The sequence below is a fragment of the Heterodontus francisci genome, chromosome 6 (assembly GCF_036365525.1).
Source record: "Heterodontus francisci isolate sHetFra1 chromosome 6, sHetFra1.hap1, whole genome shotgun sequence".
NCBI classification, from domain to species: domain Eukaryota; kingdom Metazoa; phylum Chordata; class Chondrichthyes; order Heterodontiformes; family Heterodontidae; genus Heterodontus; species Heterodontus francisci.
Window position 1 is genome coordinate 30,147,574 of NC_090376.1, and position 27,964 is coordinate 30,175,537.

General features: G+C 40.4%; 1 protein-coding gene across 5 annotated transcripts in view; it reads left to right on the top strand.

Annotated features, from left to right (window-relative positions):
* LOC137371215 (F-box-like/WD repeat-containing protein TBL1X) overlaps positions 1 to 27,964 on the top strand; it is a 375,589-nt gene that overhangs the window by 32,093 nt on the left and 315,532 nt on the right. The window contains exon 1 of one of the 5 annotated variants that reach the window (XM_068033401.1): positions 17,311 to 17,380. The exons of the other annotated variants lie outside the window; for them this stretch is intronic. The gene's annotated coding sequence lies outside the window, so the exon portion shown is untranslated. Of the gene's footprint in view, positions 1 to 17,310; positions 17,381 to 27,964 lie in introns of those variants that run through there. 5 annotated transcript variants of the gene reach the window in all.

Consider the following 27,964-nt stretch of genomic DNA (forward strand, 5'->3'; position numbering starts at 1 on the left):
AGAGGGAAGGTTAAATGGTTACATGTGGTAAGTCCTATTAAATATTCTTATTATTTATGTGGGTCAAATCAGATATGCTGTGTGGAATGTGCCATGTTGAACAACAGCTATTTTCATTTATTTAGTACCTCTACCATGGAAGACATCCCAAGGTAATTCACAGGGGAAAAATGGGCAGTTGAGGAGTTAGGAAAGATGACTGAAAATGTGGTTGAAAAAATTGAACTTGAGGCTTTTTAAGGTGAGAGAAGTGACTGTGTGGTTTAGGGATCTACTTTACCCCTACTGATCAATAATTTGGTTGTTAATTGCACGAATAGTAAGTAATAATGCTGATATTTTAGTATTTACACCTCGAGTTCTTTCTGTATAATGCCTATAGAGCAAATTCTTTGCTTCGGTCAGTTAGAACATGATGCAAGTAAATCTGTCCCAGGTGCGAAATTCATTCTTTGTTTCCTGCTACTCCAGGAAGTTCAAATCCATGTTTTTTTCTCACGTTGTTACATCCAAGCCCAGTCCTACCCTCACTCGATGTCCCCACACACGTGCTTTCCACGCCAGATCACCATGGTAATACTTATCATATGCATACCATCTTATTTACCTTTGTTTATAGACCTCCTGGGAAAATAAAACAATGTCACACTACAACAAGCCTCAATGCCACCAGACTAGAAAGGGGTGTGTTGGTCAAGATTCCTGAACCTTTGACGACCCAGTGACATCTGTTGTGCTTGTGTGTAGGTACCATTTGAGGGTAAAATTGGGGCTAGCTCTGATACCACCTGGCCACCATAACCTGCCAACACAAGCTAGTCTCACCCAGGAAGAATGGCCACTACTGCAAGCTACTGAGGGCTGTTGCCATCAATGGAAGTGTACCCATGTGTCAGTCACCATCTTTACAAAGGAAGGGTAGAAAAGGAAAGGAACATTGCACCCTTACAGCATCACTGAATGTTGTCTCCTAGCAAGTGTGAATAATATTTTTTCTTCTTGTTTGCTATCGTTGCCATTTGTATACCGTATATATAGAAGCAGGCCAAATTTTATTTTAGACTTATACTCTTGGTAGATTGTATTTACTAAAATTCATCAGGTATATGGCTGTATAAATCTTGAAAAGAAGATCTTTTCTCCTTCGTGTGATCTCATCAGATGCTTTGAACATGCTTGAGTTATCAGGGTCAACCAAAATTTAACTAAAAGTTGACATGCCATGCTAATGGTTATGTAAAACTTTATAAATATGTCCTTGTGTTGGTTGTGCAAAGAACTTTGAAGCTTTTATTTCAAGCCAATTGTAGATTTTCAAAGTGATTGGAATTGGTAAATGGGGATTGGTGGAGGCAGAGGATGAGGAACACTTTATTTTAGTTTAAAAAAAACTAACATACTCAGTTAATAAGTGCTAAAAAGTACTATATGCAATGCAGAGATTATAAAAATAAGAATAAGCAGGCAAATACATCATAGCTATTTTTTGAGTAAATCTATATATTAATTAAGTTACTTGTAAAATTTCTGGAGCATTGCTGCTGTAATATTTGGTGATTCTTGAACCTCTCAGTGTGTGAGGTGAAATGTTAATCAGAAGTGGCAAGCCTAGGGGTATGAAATTCCCTGGTGAGTTTCCAGGAGCAGTTCCTTAATTTTCGTTTACAACGTTAAATGAAGTTAAAAGTAAAAACATCAGGTACGCCATAAAATTTGTTCATGAAGCCACTAAGACTAAGGACTTTATTACAGGTTGTATTATCTATAACCTGAGTACACTTTTATAATGTGAAAGGCTCGCCTAACATATTTGCTTTTTAACTCGATCAATGCAAGGGAGTTCTCCTAAGGGAGTGAAATAGAGTACACCCTAATCTGTATAGGTCATGGCTGGTAAAATTCCTGAAACTCTTAATTAATTTAGGCTGGCTGGAAACACATCCACTGTCTGAGGCCCTAATACATGAAACTATGCATGCCATTTTGACCTAAAATGGCTGATGTGTGAAGAGTTTCCAAGACCTATCCCCTGCAGATACAGCATCGTTGTTGCATTCTAACAGCAGAGAATTCTTCTTTGTTAAACTGAAGTGTGTTGAGCCAAATTTGTAAATAAGGAGAGATTTATAGAGATTGAATTAAGATTTAAAGGCAGAAGTTATGTGTTGAATTTTATCCCTTTTTAGGAGTTGTTAAAGCTTTCAATTCTTGTCCTGCAGAGGACTTTAGATTACTTCCTTGAATATAATTGCAGTTGAGTAGAACTGCAAGTGGGTAGAAATTGGTATTCATTCTGCCCGTTTTTTAGGCATAAAGCAGGCTCTTGACATATTAACTTCGCAGACTGATAGCTTGCGGCCAAAGTGTGCACGTGTTGGTCCCGCAGTTAAATTTGTGAGATTTTTTGTTTAGGTGTCCTGGGCCTAATGCATGTTGAAGGACTCCAGAAATTAGTCTGTGATGAGCAGGGCAGGCACGGGCCTTCAGGATTACTTAAAATTTGGTAACAGAAGCGGCACAGTGGTTAGCACAGCAGCCTCACAGCTCCAGCGACCCGAGTTCAATTCTGGGTATTGCCTGTGTGGAGTTTGCAAGTTCTCCCTGTGACCGCGTGGGTTTTCGTCGGGTGCTTTGGTTTCCTCCCACAGCCAAAGACTTGCAGGTTGATAGGTAAATTGGCCATTGTAAATTGCCCCTAGTATAGGTAGGTGGTAGGGGAATATAGGGAAGGTGGGGATGTGGTAGGAATATGGAATTAGTGTAGGATTATTATAAGTGGGTGGTTGATGGTTGGCACAGACTCGGTGGGCCGAAGGGCCTGTTTCAGTGCTATATCTCTAAATAAATAAAAATAAAATAAAGGCAAATTAAATATTTAACGTTCTCATAGAGCCATGGAGGAGCAGGAGTGCTCCCCCCCCAATTCATAAGAATGGCAATCCCACTTTCCCTCCCCGCTACAACAGTGAGATAGGAATGCGATATTGATGTCTTTTCTCGCGTGAGCTGCCTTTAGAGGTACGACCAACTTGCACAGGGTATGTTGATGAGGCCTGAGGCCCGATTTCCATCAATTCTCTGTCGTCTTGGTTTGGGCGCATGCGCCTACACGAGGAACTGTAGCAAATTTCTCACTTGGAAAAAAAATCTTAAGTTATCATTTTGTTAAAGCTCTATTACATTCTTTTGATTTCCCCACTTGTCACTTAAAAATGATCAGAAAAACAAATCATTTCTCTGTACATTTTTGATATCTTTTGAAGTATTTCTTTTTGAATGGCTGAATGAGTAACTACATGGTGTGTGGTACTGAGTGATGTGACACACTGATCCATTCTAACCTGGGGAATCCCAGATACATTTCAAGCTCCTTACTCAGTTAACCCAGTTTCTGCTAAAGGAGCAGAAAGCTTGCTTCAACTAGTCTCGGGGTTATTGAGCCAGGAAAGTAAAAGTCAGTCATGGTTGCTGCTATCGGTTACAGCCCGATGTTGGAAGTACTTGTCATGCTTGGCTGTAGAGGTCAAATTAGCATTTGCTTTCTATGCTTGCAAATAAAATATGGTACCTTGGGTGAGGTACTGAAAGGTTGCGATTGCCTGTACTCCAGCATAAGTCACTGCCTTCAGGAGAAACCTTCGAGGGAGATGAAATTAGTATACATTTAATAGCCAGGTTTATAATATAGCCTTGCTGTCAAATAAAACATTAAGGGGAGATTTTTCTCTATCCTGTGCCTGGAGCCACTTATTTCCTAGATACAATGGGAAGAAAAAAGCGGATGGAGACCTGCAATTCTGGGATTCCCTCGGGTTCCCCCTGACAGGTCGTACTGAACCCACGCTGGGAGTGTGCCCACACCATACAAATGGTCTGGGACAGAAAACCTGTGTGAACTTCTCACTCCACAGGTGCAGATTACCTTCACTGCATACTCAATGGAGCTGTATAAAATGCTAGTTCGGCCACAGCTGGAGTAGTGTGTATAGTTCTGGGCACCACACTATAGGAAGGATGTGATTGCACTGGAGAGGGTGCAGAGGAGATTCACCAGGATGTTGCCTGGGCTGGAGCATTTCAGCTATGAAGAGAGACTGAAAAGGCTAGGGTTGTTTTCCTTAGAACAGAGAAGGATGAGGGGGGACATGATTGAGGTATACAAAATTATGAGGGGCATTGATAGGTTAGATAGGAAGAGACTTTTTCCCTTAGCGGAGGGGTCAATAACCAGGGGGCATAGGTTTAAGGTAAGAAGCAGGAGGTTTAGAGGGGATTTGAAGAAAAATGTTTTCACCCAGAGGGTGGTTGGAATCTGGAATACACTGCCTGAAGTGATGGTAGTGGCAGGAACCCTCACAACATTTAAGAAGTATTTAGATGAGCACTTGAAACGCCATAGCATGCAAGGCTACGGGCCAAGTGCTGGAAAATGGGACTAGAATAGTTAGGTGCTTGATGGCTGACACAGACACGATGGGCCAAAGGGCCTGTTTCTGTCTGTATGACTCTATGACTAAAGAGGAAAATCTAGCTGGTGGTCTTTACAGACGTCAGAAATATAATCACTTTGCCTAGAATTATCTTACTCCTCTAAAATAACACATCAGCTGAAATTGTTGTTTGTTTACAAAACATCAGTGCTTCATAGGGCTATAGATTGACCCACACAAAAAAAAATTGTCGTGTTTTCAAAAAATACTGACCTTTCAAGCAAAAGAATGCATTTTATTTTAGAAAGTTCAGCTAAAGAACTGAGCAAACAGTGAATAGTTTTCAGACACAGCATTTATTTATAGTTGGGCTTTATCTTTAATGTTGTCATGCCAGTGAAGCTGTATGCTGAGTTGTTAGGGTCTCCAACAGTCCTAGTACTGGCAAATAATAACTGTTCAAAGAGAGTGATACCAATGAAGGCTACCATGGCTGTACCGTATTTTCTGCGATATGTGTGTAGATCAGTAAACACGACTATTTCCTTGGAAGTAATAAACTGCCAGTAACACACATGAATCTTTTATACTCGAGCTACTTTTAAAAAAAAACTGTACGCTAGTTATTTACGTTTCCATGTCAAGAAATGCTTAATTAAACCCTTTAATGGTGGTTTTTACTATAAAAGGTTGATGACTGTTATTACCTATTCATTTATTTGCAATGGATTTTTACTCAGTAACCTACTATTGTGTCAAATAGTAGGTTTCAACAATTTTTATACCATTAAAGAATTAGTTGTAAAAGATCAGCCATTGTAATGAACCATTGATGAGGCCTTCAAAGGGTAGAAGACGAGAAGTTCAAAACATTCAGTTGAAGTTAATGTGCAGAATAATTTGAGCAGATGGAAAGCATTTAGACAACATGGGGAAACCATACCTACCCGATGGAAGAAAAAGTGCTGGCAATGCAGAGTTCCATCAACATGTGGAAGATAAAGACAGGTTAATGTTTTGTGCAGAGCACTTAATAAGAGCAAAAAACACACTAACCGATTTTTCTCTTTTCAGGTGCTGACAGATGTTCTGTGCATTTCCCGAATTATTATTTCATATTTCCAGCACCAGTTTTAAAAAAAATTTCTCGCAGTAAAACTTTCAGCTGGAAAAGTAACATCAAGATTTCCTTGCTTTACTGAAATTTCAAAAGCATTATGATACATGAATGTCTTATTTCAGTTATTTCTCAATGGAAAAACTTAGAACATAAGTGCAACATAAACACTCTAAGAACAGTGTCAGTAGCTAAGGATGAGTTGAATCTTGGTAGACTTGCTGTAAAGCAGCAATCAGAAAAGCAAATAGAATGTTGAACTACACTGTCAAAACAATCAGGTGTAAACAAAGCAAGTTACACTCAAAATGTAGTACTGTAGTTCTGGTCACAGACATAAGGGAGACATTCAAGTCCTGGAGGTAGTTCAAAGGGACATGAGGCTGATTCCTAGTATCGTGCAGCAGATAGATGAGGGAATTTGGGTTTTTCAGCCTTGAAAGAATACAACTAAGAAGTAATCTTATGAAAACGTATAGTAAATTATATAAAAAAGACATCTGTAAAATTACCTTCAACTAAATTGCACAGGTTGTACAAATGAGCATGGATTTAAGCTAGTTAAAGACATAATTTGTACTGATATCAAGAGGTTCTTAAGCCAAGAGTGAAAAACAGATGGTGTGGACTGCCAGATAAAGTAGTAGGACTATAAGTCCTGGAATAATTTAAAAAAAAGCTGATGTGTTACGGGAATGACCTATTTCTGTTGTTATTTGGAGCTTAGAGAAATGAGCCACGTTAAGTACTCCCAAAATAGTGTCAATAGTTGACTCTTAGTAGAGTTGGTGCTCATTTTAAAAAATTCATTCTTGATGTGAGCGTCACTGTTAAAGCCAGTATTTATTGCCTATCCCCAGTTGCCCTTGAGCAGGTGATGGTGAGCATGAACGGCATCCATGTGGTGTTAGGTGCGGTGAATTCCAGGATTTTGACCCAGCGACAGTGAAGAAATGACGATACAGTTCCAAGTCAGGATGGTGTTCCCATGCATCTGCTGTCCTTGTTCTTCTAGGTGGTAGAGGTCTTGGGTTTGGAAGGAGCCTTGGTGAGTTGCTGCAGTACACACTACCGCCACTGTGCGTTGGTTGTGGAGGGAGTAAACGTTTAAGGTGGTGGATGGGGTGCCGAACAAGTGGGCTGCTTTGTCCTGGGTAGTGTCGGCTTCTTGAGTGTTGTTGGAGCTGCACTCATCCAGGCAAGTGCAGAGTATTCAATCATACCCCTGATTTGTGCTTTGTAGATCATGGACAGGCTTTAGGGAGACAGCATGTGAGCTACTCGCTGCAGAATTCCCAGCCTCTGATCTGCCCTTGTAGCCACAGTATTTACTTGACTGGTCCAGTTAAGTTTCTGGTCAATGGTAACCCCTTTGATATTGATGGTGGGGGATTCAGCGATGGTAATGCCATTAAATGTCATGGGGAGGTAGTTAGATTCTGTCTTGTTAGAAATCGTAACTCCTTTTATCTGAATGAACTAAGATGGGCTGAATGGCTTTCCTCATCTATGTATATCTTTTGAAACCCTCGCTTCCTGCCAAAGGATCCCATTGCTACCTTGGTTTAACCTTGTGCATGAGCACCTTTAGAGGGATGTTCTGATTACTATCCCATTTTTTCCTGTCAGACCTAAACCTGTTAAGTCATTTTCCAACATGCACCCACAGGATTGAAAATAGTTTGCAGTTACTGAGTTCTTTATGTAAATCAAGGATAGATTGAGAACAATTGCTGCTCACCCTCAAAATCAACCCAGAAATGTATATCCCTTTTAATTCACAGGACTGCTTCCAGTAGCAGCTGTGGTATCTCTGTACAGTAAATTAAACTCAGCAATGTTGTCAGAAGCAGCTCCCTTTCTGCGGAAATTTCACCTGGTCCTAATAGCAATAAATGACAGTGGTGATGGTGACAGTTGGGTTGTGTCGCAATTTTGTCCTACTATGAGCAGGGTAATCTCTAATATGATCCCAATATTGCTGACATGTACAAAGTTTGACCATTTACATTGTTGTGTGGGTTCAATAAAACTTATTGTGGGGCTTTCCCCAATAGCGGGAACAAGTGACTAAAATCAGAGCAGTGAGTACAGAGGTGATCACATTGAAACCTACAAAATACATAATGGGATAGACAGGGTAGATGCAGGTAAGATGTTTCCCCTGGTTGGGAAGTCTAGAACCAGGGGACACAATTTCAGAATAAGGGGGAAGGCACTTCGGATAGAGATGAGGAGAAATTTCTTTACTCGGGGTGGGGGGGGGGCGGGGGCGGGTGGGGGGGGACGGGGGCGGGGGGGCGCGCGGGGGGGGGGGGCGGGGGGGCGCGGGGGGGGGCGGGGTGGGGGCGGGGGGGGCGGGGGGAGGAGGAGAAACTTCACAGTTGAGTCTGAGACTTTCACATACAGGGTTAGTGATTGATGCAGAAACTATGTCAACGCTCAAGATTAAATTTGGATGAAGGGAACAGGATGGATAATTGTAATTAGAATTTATTAACTTGTGTGAAGGGTAAGTGCCAAGATGGCCTGATTAGGCCAAATGGCATGATTCCATGTTGTAACTTCCATGTATTTCTATGAAAACTCTTTGAAAAATGATCAATTCTAGCATGACTGCGCCATATTTTTGGCCTACATTTTCTGTAACAAATATGTAGCTTCAGATATTAGGACCCAGGGCTTCACCAAGTGCTGAAACATAATCACATAACTGATGATAGATAACAGAACTTAGTCAGTACTTGTCATACCACCAAGTCAGACAGTACTATGCGTCATAATACAGTGTTAGATATGAGTCTTATCGATTTGTTTTACATGTCGTCTTGATATTATAATGGTAACAGTGCGACTACCAAGATATATTTTTTTTAGTATTTTAAACTCTTGTTTGATTTTCCTCCTCCTCTCAATGCTGTGTCCATGCTTGGCCTAGAGGACAGGCATACAAGTTGATATCTGGCTTTTGCAAGTGCAGGTTTTGGGCTGTTTACTAAGAGGTATTCTCAAGTAGCCGTGGGTAACCTGCCATTTGATTGTTTTGTTTTGTTCAAAGGCACCTGGTCTGAGTGCAACGCATGACTTGGCTGAGATCAGTAATTTGCTGCAGAGGGGACTTAACTGTGTCCTGCTGCTCCATAACATTGCTTATGAATATGCCACACTGACTAGTCCGGTTACCAGCAATTTTATTTGAGCTGTTCCATCTCTCTGAGTAAATTAACTGCTTGTGTTATTGAACTGTACAAGCTGGTGGGAATTTCGCATCTGTTCTCTCTTGTTAAGTGGATTGCTACTTAGCCTCAGTTCCCTGAATTGAACCAACTGTGGTCTGCTCTCCCAATTTCATCTTATGACATGGCTGGGAAGTGCATTCACGTGGATGTCGTGCAGACAAAATTGGGTTCTCCTGTAATGCTATCTCTGGTTGAGTGGCTTTCTAATGCAAACTACACAAACTCGCACACTGAAAAATGGCTACATTAAGGATGTACCTGAAGGTTGCTCTCACCTGTTACACTATAGCCCAATAGGAATCAGTGCTGAAGAGAAGGAGTGGAAAGAAAGTTGGCAATGGATCTATTTCTGGGAGTTGTCATAACAGCACTTTTGCTCAGTAGTTACTTTGTTGGTGCATGATTTTCTTGGCCCATGTGACATTCTTCGTTTGTATTCTGGAAATTTTGGCTTTGTTCCCATATTCTGAGAAATTGTGATCTGGGAGACTCGCACAAATTCCTGTGGATGCCTGTCTTAATTTTATTGCCTCGGGAAATGGTGTGCATTGGCTAAATAATTCAAATTCAAAAAATAGGATATAATCCAAAATGAGCTGGAGGCTGATTTGAGAGCACGTCCTCATTAAAGTTCTGATGTCTTGTATTGTAAGATGTCAGATATAGGCTCCAAATACTCAGTTAATCTGATAGCTGATAGAATATTTGATTACAAATTTAATTAGTTAATCTTAAATAAAGTAAATCATAATGATGGTAGTGCTTGCATATATGAATATTTTTTTGAATATTCACAAAATGTTTTTGTGACTTCATCCCCTAAGTAATTTTAATATATGAAATCACTTGTTTCAATTCAAATATCAGTTTTGTGAATTCAGTTGATGTTGGAGCCAATTTGAATAAATGGGAATGTGAGAGTGACAAACCAATATGGCATTTTCTGATGTGCAGTATGTTGAAATAATGACGGGCTATAACTGTGCTTGGTGATATTTTCCAAATGTATTACCCAAGTAGAATCCAGTAAACTACAACTTTTTCAGTCAATCTACCCAAAAGGGTTTTTAATACGTCTTGACATAATATAGCAGAAGTTATAATCTGTATTGAGATGAGCTCTTCAAGTGAAGAAGCTATATACTTTAATCCATTTCCTAATCATACTGAATATAATTGTTTCCCTTCTGCCTCCTATCATGCCCTCTCCAAGCTAATCTGTTCCATGAGACCCACCCCTCGCTCCCCTGAATTCATTCCCATGAAACTACTGACCAACCAACTTTCTTCCTGGTCCACATGCTAACTGACATTTTAAATTGTTTGCTCTCTTCAGGTACTGCTCCCCTTCCTTTCAAAGCCGCTGTCATCCTCCTCCTCCTCAAATTGACTGTTCTCAACCCGTCTGCCCTAGCAAACCACCACTCCAGCTCCAACCTCCCTTTCCTCTCCAAATTCGTTGAGCATGTTGTCACTTTCTAAATCCATGCCCATCTTTCCTGCATCTCCATGTTCTAGTCTCCTTCAATAAGTTTTTGACCAAACCAGCCTAAGCAAAGTCATAAATTGCATCCTCCGTGACTGTAACCATGGTGCACTATCCTTTTTCATCTTCCTCAACCTCTCTATAGCCTTTGACACATGGACCATACCATTCTTCTCCACCATTTCCACTCAGTTGACCAGCTTATTGAGACTGCCCTCACCTTGATTCTACTTGTACCTGTCTGACTGTATCAAAAGCATCAACACTGGCTTAACTTCCTGCCCTTACACCATTACCTCTGGCTCTAAAAGGCTCTATTCCTGCCCCCTTATTCCTCATCTACATGCTGCCTATTGCTGACATCATCCACAGATGTGGGGCCAAATTTTCATAGCTTGGCGGAGATGCTGTGATTTTTGGAAAGGATTCAAGAGGCAGCAAGTCACCTGACGATAGTGGGTCTGTAATTGAGCATGCAAGCGAGCTAATTGTCAGCTTGGTGAAGGGCAGTTTGCAATTCTTGAGAGACAGCACGGGAAATATGCAGGGTCTCAAGTCCGTCCATAAAGAGGAGGCGGCATCGTGGTGGCAGGCCAGGAAGACATCGGAGCAGGAGGCACCATTCAATGTGGAAGGCACTGCTCCAAAAATCAGCCGCAACCGCGGCAATGCCTGTTACTGTGGTGTGATTTCCCCCTCATGTCCGATGGCCTAACCCTTTGGGCCCTCTGACTTACCTATTTTGTAGCCAACAACCAAGAATGGAGATGTCCTTGCACCTCCCTAAACACATCTCTGTCCATCTCTGATGGGGAGCCTGACAATCTATGATTGCTGGATGGCCTCCTATTGGTCCTCCAGACTCAGGAGCTAGCCCACCCTCTGTTCTGGATTGGATTGGGCTCCAGGAGACGGCCGCCTGATTGGCCACCTCCTCCAAAAGCGCTGTCTGTGTCCCACCGTCAGCCTTTCTGGATTCCCTACCCACATTCCATCCTAACGGTAGGATTGGGACTTGGGAGTGAAAATCCTGCCCATAGAGTCAGCTTCCAGATGTACACTGGTGACATTCATCTCTATTAATCCACCACCTCCCTTGACCGCCCCCCCCCCCCCCCCCACCCCACCACCATTGTCAGACTGCTATTTGTACATGCAATGTTGGATGAGCCACAAGCTCCTCCTGCTAAACACCAGTAAGACTGAATCTGTCCTTTTCAGCTCCTATCACTAACTCTATATCACTGCCACTGATTCCATCTTGCTCCCTGTCTCCTGTTGAATGAGACTGTTTGCATCCTTAGTATCCTATTCGATCCCGAGATATGCTTCCGATCCAAAATCACAAAGGCCTACTTTGACGTCTGTAATGTTATCTTTCTCCGGCCCTTCCTCAGTCCATCTGCTTCAGCCTCATCCAATAGTTGTCATCTCCAGATGCGACTATTCTACTGCTGTCCTGGCCAACGGGCCACCTCCCCTATCTGAACCATCAATTCATCCAAAGCTCTGCTGCTCAGATTCTATCCTGTGCCAAGTCCTACTTGTCTGTCAACTGTGTCCTTGCTAACCTGCACTGACTAGTGGCCCAACAATGCCTCCAATTTAAAATGTTCATCCTTGTGTATGAATCCCTTCATGCCCTCAATCTAACTCTATAACCATTTCCAGCCAAAAAACCATCTGAGAACTATGCATTCCTCCAACCCTGTCTTTTGTGCATTCCATGCTCCTTTCACCACACCATTAGCAGATATGCTTTCAGCTGTCTAGGCCCCATTGTCTGGAATTCCCTTTCTGAACCCCTTCAACTTTCTACTTTTCTCTCCTTTAAGACCCTCCTTGAAACCCACCTCTTGGACCAAGCATTTGATCATCCCTCCTAATAACACTTTCTCAGCTCAGTGCCCATTGTTGTCTTGTTTCCCCTCTGTGAAGTGCCTTAACCTGTTTTTCAACTATATGAGTGCAAGTTATTATATTTAGCTCAGTCTCCTCCATCTTTATATGGGATGTGCAAAACTTTTAGACGATAATGGGAATAATGATTGAAATGATTTAAATTTTGATGAAAAAAATCTAAACTTTGAATTTGGATTAAAAAAATGAAATCTAACTCTAAATGTTAAAGGTCAGTGTTGCATTAATACCATTGATATGCTTATGAAGTGCAGTACTTAAATGCTAGTTTGTGCACTAATTTTGTCATGTGGCTACCATGGTTTTGACCGATGACCAAATATCTGTTCATAATCTCATATGAGGTTGGAAGCTCAGCTCAGGGTTGAATAGGATGTTGAGGTAATGTGACTAGTATAATGTACAACAAACCAGATGTTATTGAAAAGTAATCTTAGTGCTAAAAGTGGTTATACTAAATATATTCAAATTCATGTCATATGATTAGCTCTATATATCACTATATAAATGTAGTATAACAATGAATCAAACTAATTTCAAAATAAATTCTACCAACTACCTTCCCCCTCCCCCACTTTGTGGGGAAAAAGCAGTGCACACAGTTCAAAACTAAACAAGTTGCACTGATATAGTTTTTGAACTGACTCTGAAAAAATATAAACCAAGGCATCAAACGTTTCTTCCAATAAGTCATTTTTTTTCTGACCTCTTCCTGTGGCTTGTAAAGTGGAGGCTTTAATTATCGAAATTTCCTCAAAATTTTGCCATTAGCAAAGAAAATCTCAGAACTCAAGCCATGAACCCAACCCCTGCCCTCCCCTAATCTTGCTATCTGTCTGGTTGTAGACTTTGTAAAAGCTGGCTACCTGAAGTGTACAGACTTTAATATGCATGATACATGTTCATAATCTCAGATCTATATTTACATGTGCAAATCAATACCGTTACTGGAAAATCTTGCAGGTTACGTGCATGTTTCCATGAACTTCGATGAGACTACAAAATACTGAGGCTGCTACCTAAACTTTATTTGTTGGATTGTAAATTTAAAAATTCTCAGATACAATCTTGTTTAAACAATAAGATTGTGAATAATAAAAACTATTTTTGTGTGTAACCAGGATATAGACCAGGAATTGACATCCAACTTTTTTTTTGAGAGAAAACAAGTTCTACTAAACAGCTGAAAAACAAATGTGAATTGGCACAGTGGAATTTCTGGCATGATTACAAGTTAGCAGGCAATAACCTTACTGAGTAATTTAGGTGACGTCAGTGGGGATGGAACAAACTTTTAATTTTATGATCAGCTTGCTACCTTGATAGTTGTATACATATGTGTGTGTGTATATATATAAGCAGTTTTACTGTATTTTTGATGATCAATGTTATGTTGACTGTAGATGGCATGTGGTACTGTCCATACCAAATGATTATCGTGGGATAATCTCAGCATTGTGATAATACTTCAGTGATCAAGTCACGGAATTAATTTCTCTTTATGAATGAATCGGACATCAAGGACATAGCATAGTCTGTCATCCATTGTTCCCTTTAACGGTGATTTAAATAGATGGGTGTGTAAACCCAGAAACAGGGCAACATGTATTTAGGGTGCTACAGTTGGTTTCAGCACCTCTTAGCTGGGGAAGGGAAAGGCTTCCTGTCGTAATTGCTGTTGATTGATCCCTGCTTGAAAGCATGCACGTATGGGTATTGGGATAGATAGAATCAGATCGGCATGGACTTGATGGGCCAAATGGCCTCCTTCTGCGCTGTAATGACTTTGACTTGGCTGCTATGCGCAGTATGGCCAGATAGCTGGTTAGACGTAGTCTTGGATGTTTGACTGTGTGACAGTTGACTGTATTGCATTTGACTGCATCCCTTGCCCATTTTGCCAGTGTTATTGCATATACCATATAAAGGTTGGGCCCCTTTTGTTTACGGTGCTCTAGCAGTTGGAGTGCAAGAGGTTTCGAGAAGCAGGTGGCCGCTTGTGAGCAGGCGAAGTAAGTACACAGGCAAGAAGCGCAAATGGATTGCTAGCAGCAGTGCTTGGGGGCTTCATCTTTCATTCTGGGAGATTGACGAACAATCTTGGAGTTGTGGCAACCCTACTAAAGGGTCAAATAACCTGTGAATATTCACTGTCGATGCTGACACACAAAGAATATTCATTTTGATAATGGAGGAAAGGGAGGATGGTTGGTGCTTGTGGGTCAAAGTGTTCGAAGAGGAAACAATTGTCAAGGGTTGGGGAAAACAATCAACTGGAATTTGTGTTTTTGGTGGTATTTGTGTACACAAAACCCCTGCTACCAACTGAGATTAAATTGGTGCGCACGGACATCACCAACAACTTGCATTAATGTCCTAAGATGCTTTACGGGGAGCTATCAACTAAAATGTGATACTAAGCCACATGAAGAAATATTAGAACAGGTGACCAAAAGCTTGGTTAAAGAGGTAGGTTTTAAGCAGCAACTTAAAGGAAGAGAGAGTGTTAAAGGAGTTTAAGGAGGGAATTCCAGAGCTTGGGGCCAAGGAAGCTGAAGGCAGGGCTGCCGACGGTATAGCGAAGGAAATTGGGGATGTACGAGATGCCAGCATTGGAGGAGTGCAGAGATCTCAGAGGATTGTAGGGCTGGAGGAGGTCACAGAGATAGGGCACGCACACATGTACACACATACATGTGGTAGAAAGTGAGAAGAGTTATTAGATACTCCAAAACCATTTTAATTTTCCCTTTCAGCTGATCAAGCAGGAGCAGACTGCACTTAATACTAAATAGCAAGCTTCAGAATACATGCAATGAAAGCGGTTGAATATATACATCCTGCAATGAAGGAAACCCCCACCCCAACTTTTTTCGTGCAAGCTGGTGTGCGATTTAGTTAGGTCATTTCTGTACTTTTCTGCAGATGAATTTAAAAATAACAAATTGTAACCGACTTCATTCTGGGAAACTCCCGGATCATCTGGGAAGATTGGCAACCCTATTTACTGCCTAGGCTTGGATAAGAATAGTAGCCACTTGGGTGAGGAACTGCAGGGCTGCTATAACCCAGTACATAGCTAAGCATGAGTCAGCATGTTTGTGGGACAAGGGAGAAAACTGGGAAAAATATGCATAATTAAAAACTGAGCGATTTATGAACATCGTATGACCCGTGAGACTCAATTACAACACAGAAACTCACTCACAGATATTTATTATTCTGTACTTAATAGATACGTGAACTGCTCACAGGAATAATGACAGCTTCCAGGCCTCTGCTTCTATTCTGTCTTTGTGTTACGTTTTGCTCTGTGGTGTACTACAGAAACTTCACTATAGCATAAACCCTATTACAACACAAGCTTCTGAGGACTGTATTTTAATGAAGTGGAACACATACTGTCGGGCCTTGTACACTGCATGAAGCTTTTTTAAAAAAAAAAAATTATTTATAGACAGCCAGTTGTGCATCCCCACGAGAACAGGTATAATTAGTTAGATCAGATTTGGTTGGCGCTCCTAGCCCGATTGAATAAAAATGCTAATGTGTACCAGAGTCTTCTCGAGTTTATTTTTGTTTGGAGGGATACCGCAGCAGCAGTTTTCTGCACCAGAGAAGGTATGCGTGTGGTGTGGGGAAAGCACTGCAGCTGGTTTCTATATCTAAGCTGAAATTCTGAGACAACGCAAGCTGGACTAATTTCATGGCAAAAGCCTGTTAATTGTACAGTTCTGATTGCTAGCACATAGGCTGCATTCAGATGAAAAGGACGCTAACTGATACATGACTGGCTAGTTGTGTTGTCAGCCATTAAACGTCAGATCACTTCATTTTCAAGTTAGGTTGATTCACAGTGATTTGAAAACACTGCACATTACTGGAGTGGAGATAATGGCTTTTTTGTTGGCCTATATTTTCTGCATTTAAAAAAAAATCTGTTTTGTATCTCTTGTGCTATAAACATAAAATCTTATTTTAATTTCTTTGAGAAACCTCACTGTATCGGTAAGCCACTCGTATGTTCACACCCAGTGGTTTTTTCCCCCACTTTTCTGCAATATAAAGTCAGACAGAAGCTGCTTACCACTAGCTACTCCACATCAACAGTGCCCCAAAATACTGCTGATTTGTTAATAGAATTAAAGGAACATTCTTTCGAGGCAATTTTATGTCGAGTTTCTCTAGTTTGGATTGTGTGAAAACCACACCTGTGTGCTGGCTTCTAGTGTTTACATTGCTAAAACTAGTTGCTTTATTGCTGTGGCAGAATCCTAGACCTCCATTCTAGTGTAGGGATAAAGGACCTCGTTTCAGCAGTGTTGCTGTAAGGAGTTTAGTGTACTTCTAAGATCCCAACTATAGAGGTGCTCAATTAAAATCTCAAAGTGGAAATACAATGCAGGCTGGTGTGAACAGAGAAAAATAATCAGGTTCATGTTTTGTGTGGAGTCCCCTCATCAGAGCTCTTTTATCTGTTTTAGGATGCCATCTTCAATACTGCTTGCCTTGTGTAATGAAATGTTAAAATATATTTTTCCAAAAATTTCAACAAGAAGAAAATAAAACTGGAGCCTAGAACATGTCGTTTAGAAAACAAGCATTGTGCCCAAGGGTGTCAGTTGCTCTCTAATACCATACCAAGTGCCCATGTGAGAGTCTCGAAACTAGGTATTGCCAGGTTACTCACTGATTCTGCCCTCACTCAATGTTCACACACGTACTTTCTATCAGGGTCACTGAATAGCTATCAGGAGTAGGAAGATAACTGATATTCCACAGACGTCGCCCCAGTCTGGAGTACTGAGGTAAATTGTAGTGCTGCTACTGCAGCTACCACTCTGAATAAGATTTTTTACTCTGTACAAACTGGGAATACACTGTAGGACTTTCCTGGCCTTTAATTCTGTTACACCTTAGACAGGAGAGCCATTTGAAACATTAAAAAAAACTAATTCTTGATCTGTAATAGGAATTAATTTTCCACCAGTTTTCTTCCTCTTTGCTAGTTGCTTGCTGTGTTGGGGTGTGGCTTCATGGGTGTGATTAGCCATTCAACACTTTCAGCCTGGGCAGTGAGTGTTGTTAGAATGTTTGTTTGACTGTAGAAAAAATCGTAGAGGATTCTGATCTTGTTTTGGACCTCATGAACAGCAGGAGTCGCTGGACAGTGAACAGCAAGGTGAACGTAAGCTGATTTCCCTTTCCCTCTTCAGATCTAACGCAGGGGATCTGAATTGATTGCAATGCCCCAGTTTTTCCCTGCTTGAGGTCTGCCCTTAACATATTAGGTTAGGCCATTGGAGGAAAGAAAAAGAAAGATACTGGAGACACATAAAATCTGTAATCAAAGCAGAAAATGCTGGAAACACTCAGCAGATTGGGCAGAAGCAGGTAGAGCTAACATTTCCGATCAATTACCTTTAGTTGCAACTGGCTAACCTACTGAGCATTTCCATCATTTTCTGCTTTTATTTTAGGCCATTGGAGAGATGGTTAAAACTTTTAAAAGTTACCAAAATTATAGGATCTATTTTCCACTTTGTATTTCTGATATGTGTGCTATGGAAGGGCATGTTGAAAGTTTAGGTACCAAGGTCAATGGGCCATGCAGGATTTTCTGTCCTTTCATTTTAATGGACAGGAAATTCTGTGTTTTCTGCTGACCTCCATGCCTGAGTTTGCGTTATGTGTAATATGGCATTCAAAAATAAGAAATTTTTGAATGTATTTGCTTATTTCCTTTTGTAAAAGACTCTTGAATCAAATAATTTAAACTTTTGGTTATAGAATAACTAGTTAAGTAAGTCATTATTGGGTTGTCAAATAAGTACTTGCATAACTACACAAGGTTTTAACACAATAGAAGAGTTATGGTGATGAAAACAAAGGAGAACCTTGTGTTTAAAATCTCAAGGTTGTGTTTATAGCCAGCAAGACACTCCCTATTATTTGTTAGGCTTGCTGGTGCCTCTCCTGTGCTCCCACTAGCAAATTCTGTCATTTTCTCAATATATTTTCATTGTGCTTTGCTGTTTGGGTTTACATAGTGACAGGAAGAGGGAGGTGTACTAGTCATAATTTAAAGTCCTTTTTGCATTGTCAAAATGTCAGGCCTGGCGATTGCTTCTAAGGAGCACATCATAAGGACACTGCCGATGAAACAGTGGTAGCAGTCTTTCTGGAATATTAACACTGCTTCAGTTTCAATAGAAGCAGCAATTTCAATAGGATTATTAAATTCTTACCTCTCCACTTTTTTTTAAAAAAGGGTTTTGTCTCTTGAAACTAGAGTGTGAAAGTGTGTGATCTTCTGTGGTGTTTCGCTACAGTTTTAATCCAGTGTTAGCCTGGTGTAAATGCACATCAAAATTGACTCCCAAAACAGGCAACCTTTGAACTGCATAAGCACCAGAGGGACATCATTGTGGTGACATGATCTAATTTACTGACATCTGTGCTATGCCCCTTTTGATAGCTTGGTTTCTGAGCTGTGAATCTGCCCCATTCTACTTCACTGGAGTAACCAAGACATCTGTCACTGCACAAGGGTCAAAGCAGAGTAAGCTTTTATTTGCAGAACTGAAACTTATACCCCCAGCATACTACCAGTATCACACTACGAGTTTTTGAGAAGCTGATCTGAAAAGATGCAATATAATACTCGTGCATTGTTTCAAGCTCAGCAATACTGAACCAAAAGAGGTCTTGCATCATTTTCTTTCAGACAGGCTGCAGTTATATTTTAGATTGTCTATACTTGTTACGTATTCTTGGAGCAATATCACAACACACCTTCTTGCAGCCAGCATTAAAATCTCTTCATATCTATAGACAAGAACACAATTGTGCTTTCCTTATTTGTCCTTCCCATTCCCCTGAATTTTCATCTCTCCCCTACTGGAGGGGGCAGCTTATGTTGAGGTACATATCCATGGATAACAGCGACCTGTGAATTTTAGGAAAAGTCAAGCATTTGTGTAAGTTGTTACATTTCTCAGAAATGTCTCAAAGTACTTCAGAGAATTCATAACTTTGAAGCAGATAGGCTGTTATGATGTAGGAAACTTTGGCTTACTACATTAAAGCTGCTACATAAATGCAAGGTGGTGTTGAATGTACTTGAATTCATGATCAGGAGTTTAAATCCTAGCTGTTGGTTCCCCTCCACCCTTTCTAATTCAGGGACACTTCAGACAGATTAGATTACCCATTATTGCCTACCAAGATCAAATAACCCAGCACAGACTGACGATTGAGCCTTGGACCTTCCTGTTTTGTGACTCAGTATCTTAGTATGTGGTGCATTTATCTGTTGCCTTAAGGGAGCCTTGGCATTTGAGTTTGTATTCTCTGGTGTGCAATAAATTGAAAAAATAAATGTCAAAATAATGCATTAGATGCTGTCCAAATTAATAATGAAATTGCTTCCCTGATGCAAATACTGTGCATGGGAAGATGCAACATTATGTGTAATTGTCATATCGGGTACACGTGCACTTATGGTCGTTCCCCTCCCTATCCCTAGAAACTATCCAGTTAAATTTGGAAATTCCTTGTTGGAATGACTAATGTCAATGATGTGAATAGACTAGATAGTTTACTGTGATGTAAAGGAACATAAAATTAAAGCTGACTGATATGTAGTACAGTGCATTGATGTCCCAGCATGTAATGCCATAAGGTGACAGTGCACTGTGCCTGTGATTCCCAATGTGTGATCACAGCTGTGCAGTTTGGGTTTCGTGCCAGGTGGATGCCAGGCAATTTCCCAGAAATGGAAGGGGAAGATTGGATGGTGAATCACTGTGGACCATTCTCTCATATCTAGTGTTTCAGAGTGGAATCAAGTTGTCATCTAGCCTATTTTTCCTCTTGTCTGGGGTAAAGGTTTGATAAACACTGGGACATGGAGTGGAGACGTAGAAACAAATTTTAAAAATGAGGCTAGAATAGAAAATGAATTCAATAAGCAAGGGACAAATGTTTAATATCTTTAATAAAATTACATAATTTTACTTAGGTGCAGTTTCCTGCTGTGCTGTTTATTTGTAGCAGGTGACATAATAATTCAGCTGCGCACTGATGTATGTAGCTGGTGTTAAGCCAGGCAACATTCATTTTTAGTTTGGTGAATAATCTATTTAAAAGAAATAGGTCATTTTTAGTTTAAGTTTTTATTGCACATCTTTGTATACTTTCATTCCCATGTTTTATGATGTGTGCCCTGTATTGTGGAATAATAAAAATGGTAGAAAATTGTATTGTAATTTATGCCACCATGCAGGATCGTAAGGTAAAAATCAATGGTGTGGTGGTTGCCATGTGAACATTAATGCACCCATTCCAGATTCCTTTCTGCACTATTTTCAACAAATGTGTTTACTATTTCGGCTAAACTAGTGGAAAGAGGAATTTGGTATGAGTGCGTTTAAGCATTTGTAGGATAATGTAATTGACAGTAATTTCTAATCCAAAGCATGTCAGACTCTCTATATGTTTATTAAAATAATAGCAAAATACTGCAGATGCTGGAAATCTGAAATAAAAACAAAAAAAAAGCTGGAAATACTCAGATCTGGCAGCATCTGTGGGGAGGCAGAGTTAACATTTCAGGTCAGTAAAATGGAGCGGGAGGCTCGGGGCTGCCCTTCTTGGCCCGCTCCCGCTTCTTCCGCCACTTTACGCAGGGCAGCATGGCGAAAAATGGCCCGTCTGCCCCAGGCCAATCAAGGCCCCTTAAGTGGCCGCTCCCAGTGGCGCTGCTGATTGGCCGGCAGCTCTATTAGGAGGACTATCTGTCTCAAGCAGATGGAAGTCCCGCCTCAGAACAACTAAAGGCCAGGAACCCGCAAAATATGGGTTGGATCCCCAGGTCAGGTGGAAGCGGGTTTGCCACCAACTTTTCAGTCAGTGGCTGGCTCCCGTCCACCAAGGGTTAGATCCCGGCCAGAGACAGTGAAGATGACAGTTTCTGAGCTGATCTGAATGATAAATCACTTGTCCTACCTGTAATACATGAAGTGCTTCTCTAAAAGGAGTTTGCATATTGGCTAGATCTTTTGGCCGGCGCAGACACGATGGGCTGAATGGCCTCCTTCTGTGCTGAAATTTTTCTATGGTTCTGTATCATTGTGCTCCTGGTGGTAGGGGTAGGTGTGACACTGCTGAATTGATCATTAATGACTTATATGTTAACTGGAATAAAATTGCAGCTGATTAGATATACAATAAAGTTGAACATAAAACCCTGTAAATATATTCCCATCACATCTGGATCTAGTGTTGCCTTTGTAAGCTAATTTGCAGACTTGAGCTGAATGCAGAGATGATACAGACATCAGGAAATTCCACATGAGAGTCTGGGTGCAAAAGCTGTACAGAGTTCAGGAAAGGTTGAACATTGATGAATGAACTTTTATACCAGAGCAAGATTCAAATGATTAAAGTGAGCGTTTGAAGATATTCCACTTGTGTTTTAAAAATAAATTGAAATCCGAAACGTAAGTGGATGGGTTTGTGCCAATTAAGATTTAGTTGTAAAGCTATTTGGCAGACAATCATTTTTGATGTTTGTGGCTGTGTCTTTGGTACAGACAAATTAATTCTTACTACTTGTGAACCCAGGTGATTTCCACTCAGGAAATGAGGATGTAGAGTGAGTAAAATAAGAAAAGATGAGACAAGTAACTGTCCAACTGTATGTTTTGAGAGAGAGGCTGATGTGGTTCACGTGTGCATTTCGTCCTGATTCATGTGGACACACAAATATAAGGTGACAGTAAAGTTCATTAATACTGTGCATTTCAACATGTCAATCTAGTAATTCCCCTCTCCTGCAACTTTCATTCTCATCTTCCCTTCTTCTCTCTTGGGGGCTGGGTGGAGGCAGGGGTGAAGTTCACAGCTTGCCAACTCGCCACCCTTCATATACAAATCTGTACAATGTATTTTGGCAAAATATTCAATAATAGGAGGGCATCACAACTAATCCTAATGCATTCCTCATGCATTGTCCATACCTATGCTCTTTCCAGCAGAAGGTCAATGGATAGTGATCAGGCACTGAAACAATGGATGATATTTCCTGTTTTAGATCCGGGAGTGCTGAGGCAGGTTGTATCATTTTCTAGACTATTGCAGCTAAAATCAGTGAATGCAATACACATCCATTACCCGTTTGGCTTTGTTCCACACGATGCAGTGAATTTATTTAACCAGGGTGTTTAAGATATGTTAAAGTGCTTTCAAATGCTATAGTAATATTTTTAAACATGCCTAAAATCTGCTCACTGTGTACTTTTCACAATATTTCACATAATTTTAGAATTTCATTATATAAAAGGAAAGCTAATCTGAAAGCTACTTTTTGGCATGCAGTCTTTTAGAGGCATGGAGTAAATGGTGTGAACTGCCATCCGTTGTCAAGGAGAAATGTTAATTCATCACAATTGACTATTTGACCTTATCCTACAAAAAATAAAGCTTAGCAGCTAGCTTGAATTGTGATGTTCTTGTGACCTACATAAATATAGGGCAGACTCTGAAAGAATGATGTAACCAAAAAGATTGCAACCATTGATCTTTTTCAATGGTATAACGATGTCGATTTATTATCATATCTTCATATATATTTCTGCTCCTAAGTGATTAATTCGCACCTATTTTTCTATACTTAACTGTGTGTTTGTTTTTAAATGTCCCAGTTTACAGCAGCTCAGTATACCCAAATGATGCTGCCTGTACCATTTCTTGATCTACGAGTTGATGGTCTTATAGCAAACATAGGAAGAGTAGTAGGCCGTTCAGTCCCTCGAGCCTGTTCCACCAGTTGTTTTGAAATTTTTTTGTGGGGACATTTTTGCAAATATTGACACATTCCCACTGAGCACCTTTAAATATTTTTGAATACTGACCTCTTGAGATCCCTTCAGCCATTTTTAAATACTGACATACTGTTGAGGACCTCCTGTCGTGACTTCTGAAAGACAGTGTCAGCTACTCCAAAGAAAGCAGTGCATAAAATGCTTTTATCACAACAGTTTACACTTGTATAGTGACTTAATGTAGTAAACTATCCCATGGCTCTGTACTGTTCAGGATCAGACCTGATCAGGAGTAGGAATTAGATTAGATTAGAGATACAGCACTGAAACAGGCCCTTCGGCCCACCGAGTCTGTGCCGAACATCAACCACCCATTTATACTAATCCTACACTAATCCCATATTCCTACCAAACATCCCCACCTGTCCCTATATTTCCCTGCCACCTACCTATACTAGTGACAATTTATAATGGCCAATTTACCTATCAACCTGCAAGTCTTTGGCATGTGGGAGGAAACCGGAGCACCCGGAGAAAACCCACACAGACACAGGGAGAACTTGCAAACTCCACACAGGCAGTACCCGGAATCGAACCCGGGTCCCTGGAGCTGTGAGGCTGCGGTGCTAACCACTGCGCCACTGTAACTCTGACCTAAACTACAATGACTGTTAGAGGACCAATAAACAACTCCCACCAATGTTTCCTGCCTCTTGCTGTTGCATAGCTCCACCCAAAATGGAAAGCACATTTATACAGAAAAGTTTTACAGAGGTTTTGAAGGTATGGAATGATTTTTGGAGATTTAGAGAGTGTGAGCTAGATATCTGAAGGTGCTGCATCCATTGGTCAAACATAGGGACAGGGAAATGCACAGTACTAAAGGTGAAAGAATGTAGGTTACAGACATGGGGAAAAAGAGGCCATGAAGGGATCCATAGACAAGAATGAGTATTTTGAAGCTATTGAGCTGAAGATGGAGAATTAATGAGGGATAGGATTAATAGGTGAGTTTGATTTTGTGTGGGACAGGATCTGGTCACAGTTGTCTCTGTTCTTGTTTTTTATTGACTATTTCCCTCCCCATCGTCTATCCTTTTTATTGGCTGCACCATTCCCTAACTGGGAAGGTGGGCACATGATCTCTTTCCATGTTTCTTTCAGTGCTGCTCTGTAACCAGTACTGTAAAAATGTGCACCACTTCTGATGCTTTGCAGTTTATAGAATGAATGATTGTTTTTGGGTATATGGCTAGAATAATCTGGGGGAAAACGTATCCAAGTTTTAAAAAAAAGTGGGTTCACTTCTTGTTTGGAGCATCCTTGCTAGTCACTGCATATCAGTGTCAGCAGAATAGAATACAATTGTGTGTAAAGTTTGCCTGGAAGATGTGTACATGTCTTAAATTTAAGAATGGCATCTGCTTTGGGGAGGGGAGAGAGTGGTAAAGAGGCAGGTTATCACTCACTCAGGGTGCACTATAATTTCTGCAAAATGGATGAAATGACTTGTCTATCGCCACACTGACCTGTGGAGGCACAATTTAAATAACAATATTGAATGGTATTGTGACTCCATTGTTTAGTATTCTTTCAGGTCTTGCTACAAGTCAGCACAATAACAGCTTTTGTGTATTTTGACTCATTTCTTCCATTGTATCTCTTATGGGAGATGCTCAGCACAACACAAACTTCTCCATTACTTAGCTTAGCATGGACATTGTTGTCAAAGCACACATTGGTCTTAAGTGTGCATGCCCTTCGATTCATGCACCTTGATCATTTATACATGGAGTAGTTCACAAGTTCAGTATGTTGATGTTCCAATTGATGATTTTTCCCAGTTTTTTTTGTTTATTTTGTTTGCATTGTCCTCAGTTGGTCTCTGCACATTGACTAAAGCATGTAGATTTTTTTTATTTGTTCCTGGGATGTGGGCGTACTGGCTAGGACAACATTTATTGCTCATCCCTAATTGCCTTTGAGAAGGTGGTGGTGAGTTAATGGAACTGACCACAGGAGGAATTGTTGGGGGAGGGTCATCAGTAACCAGTTTTTTTGATACTTAAGGAAACAGGCTCAACATTAAATCTTAAGATCAATTTATCTCTCAAGACTGAGCAGAGTCTGGTTCATTTCCATACTATTGATTTTTGCTTCATTTACTTTACAAGACTGACATTGGATTTGTCTGAATTTACATATGAATTCTATTTTGCAAACAAGATATATATGTACAATAATTGTAGTTCCATGTTTGTGACGTTAATAAGCCAATTGCTCCAGTTCCTTATTTCTGAGACTACTTGCCCTGCCATAGTCGAACTTGTGTACTGTTAAATTGTCCTACAGTGCAAAATTGGTGAAATTCCCTCAGTTTTTTTCCAAAAATATACTTTATAAAAATTTGTAAAAATGATACATTCCAAAATAGTTCAAAGCAGTTCAAATTTGACATTTCAGAAAGTACAATAACAAGCAGATTCCTTCGATACAGAACATGAGTTGCCTCACAACTCTTTCCATTCCATTTTATATGCAATGTACATTTGCATTACACAGCAAAAACATATTTGGTGCACACAGCCCGAGGGGGTCTTTACACGGGTTCCAGCCCCTCGGTATACTATGGTGGGAGGACCTTACACAGTGGCCTTTCCCCCTTGAGCCTTTGCAGCAGCTGCCCCAAGCTTTAGTGCGTCCCTCAGAATGTAGTCTTGGACCTTGGAATGTGCCAGTCTGCAACACTTGGTCATGCTCAATTCGTGGGTAAGTAATATATAGTGAGTTTAGGCAACAACCATGCTCATCTGATTGTGGCTCAGCCATTCTATTGCATACACTTTTGAGTTGTTATGTTTCCATATTTGAGTTGGTTGGTTATGCTTGCGATCTGTCATTGAGTCTAGTTGCAGCTGAAGGTATAACTTGCACATCAGGGACAGTATTATTGGGCTTGCAATTCAGAAACCAAACTTGCGTCAGTAGCTGGCCAAAGCCACATGGCACCTTTTTATATTGGTATTATCTGCTCAGGTGCTTCACAGTTTGGGTAAGTTATGCTAATTATACTTCAGTTTTAGAAGCAGCATTCAGAGCCTTTCTAGTACAAATCATGTAGTATAACTGAGAAAATCAGATGCAGTTAGCTGTAGTAAAATATGCTATACCCAGTTACTTGCAGGGAATTGGCAAGTCACACTGAGCAAGTGAATTTACCGAAGGTGAGACTTGATATACTTGCATCCAAAGAATTCCCAAACAGCATCACTGTTGTGCAATTTTTTTTTTGACTTGCCTGCAGCTGTTTGGACCATATGGAGAATATTACTTTCTACAACTTCAGTATTTTCAAATGAATAAATTTACCTCTAACAGTATGTGCTATATTCCCCTGATGGATCGATTGATAAATACACTGTATGGTGTGGTTCTCAATCATACAAAAGCGCAAAACTTCCAGAATCAACCTATGGCATGTGCTAAAAAAGCTATCATCGACTATTATGGCAGTTAACCTCTGTCTCCCTGGGCTATGATTGGGTAAATTGCCCAGACTTCCTGTCGCTTCCCATTGTCCGTCCAATCTGTTGGAAATATATATAAATAAAAATATATAGATAAATATATAAAAATATATTGATATATAAAAAAAAGTGAGAGAGAAGGGTGAGGATTGAGTACAAATTGGTGGAATTCCAGTGACTGAATAGAAAATGGTATGCTGAAACGAATAGATTAAATGCAAGTAGGCTATTCCACCTGGACCGTTGGTGTGGAGGATATATTATGAATATAAAATTTAGAGGTGCCAAACAAGGCTTTGAGATTACTAGAATTTTTCTTCTACAGAGTGTTGACATACAATTAAAGGAGTCAATAATGTATTGAAATATGAATCAGTGCCTGGATAGATATGAGTTTGAGGGCAACAAGGAAAAGTACTGCTAGACTGGCTGTTGCGTTGAGCATGATGGTTTGTAAACTTTTGGAGTAATGCTGAGGAAGACAGAATGAATATTAGAAGATGTAAATTTTGATAGATATTCCAGAGTTTTGCTTTGTTTACCTTTTATAGAGGCTCAGGAAAATCTTTGCGAGCTTTCTTCAGGAGAATAAAGATTTTGAACAGAATGAAAAGAACAGACTTACTATACTGACTGACCTTTTCTCCTTTGCATTCTTTTTTAGTTCCTATCCAGGTTGACTCTAGCAGAATGGCAAGTTGGGCGAATATCAGAGGGCTGCTAGAACTTATGGAACTCTGCCCAGCTTGTTGTTTCTTTTGGAGAGGTGGGATTCTGAGAAAACCGGGGAGAACTGAAACATTGAGAGAAATCCCTTGTTTTGTGAAAACAAAGCAAATAGGCTGCAGGTTTAAGGTCATTGTCAGGTTCATGTGATTGTGTGATTTGATCGCTTGCAGTCAATCTAGCAACACCAAAAAAAACTATTAAAAGTGCACAAAGTAGCTATTGATGAAGAAGGCTTTTTGACATGCAGAAATACCCGAAGCACCCACAGGACATTCAGCCATTACCTAAATGATTCTGATGTTTTTGCTGGAACTACATTTCGTATCCTAATCGCTCTTGTAAGCTGCTCTTGATATCAATCCTAAATTTGACTTTTATCAGTTTGAACTAAATTAATCTTTACTGTTTTCTACATTACATAATCTCTAAAATCAGCTCTGCCACTTCCTTTCAATGCTGAAAAGCCCAAGTTTCTCTTGAGAGTCCCATGCTGTACCCTGACTTAAGTACTGGACTTCAGTGGCTACCTTTAGTCTCTGCGACCAGAACCGGACACAGTACTCATAGTGTGGTCTGACCAGAGCACTGTACAGCTTTAGCAGGAGCTCCGCCAGCTAGTCTGGTTTCCTCTATACAGTTCAGTATTTGATTTGCTTTGTTTGTTTCTGCTTTGCAGTGTTTGGAGTTGTT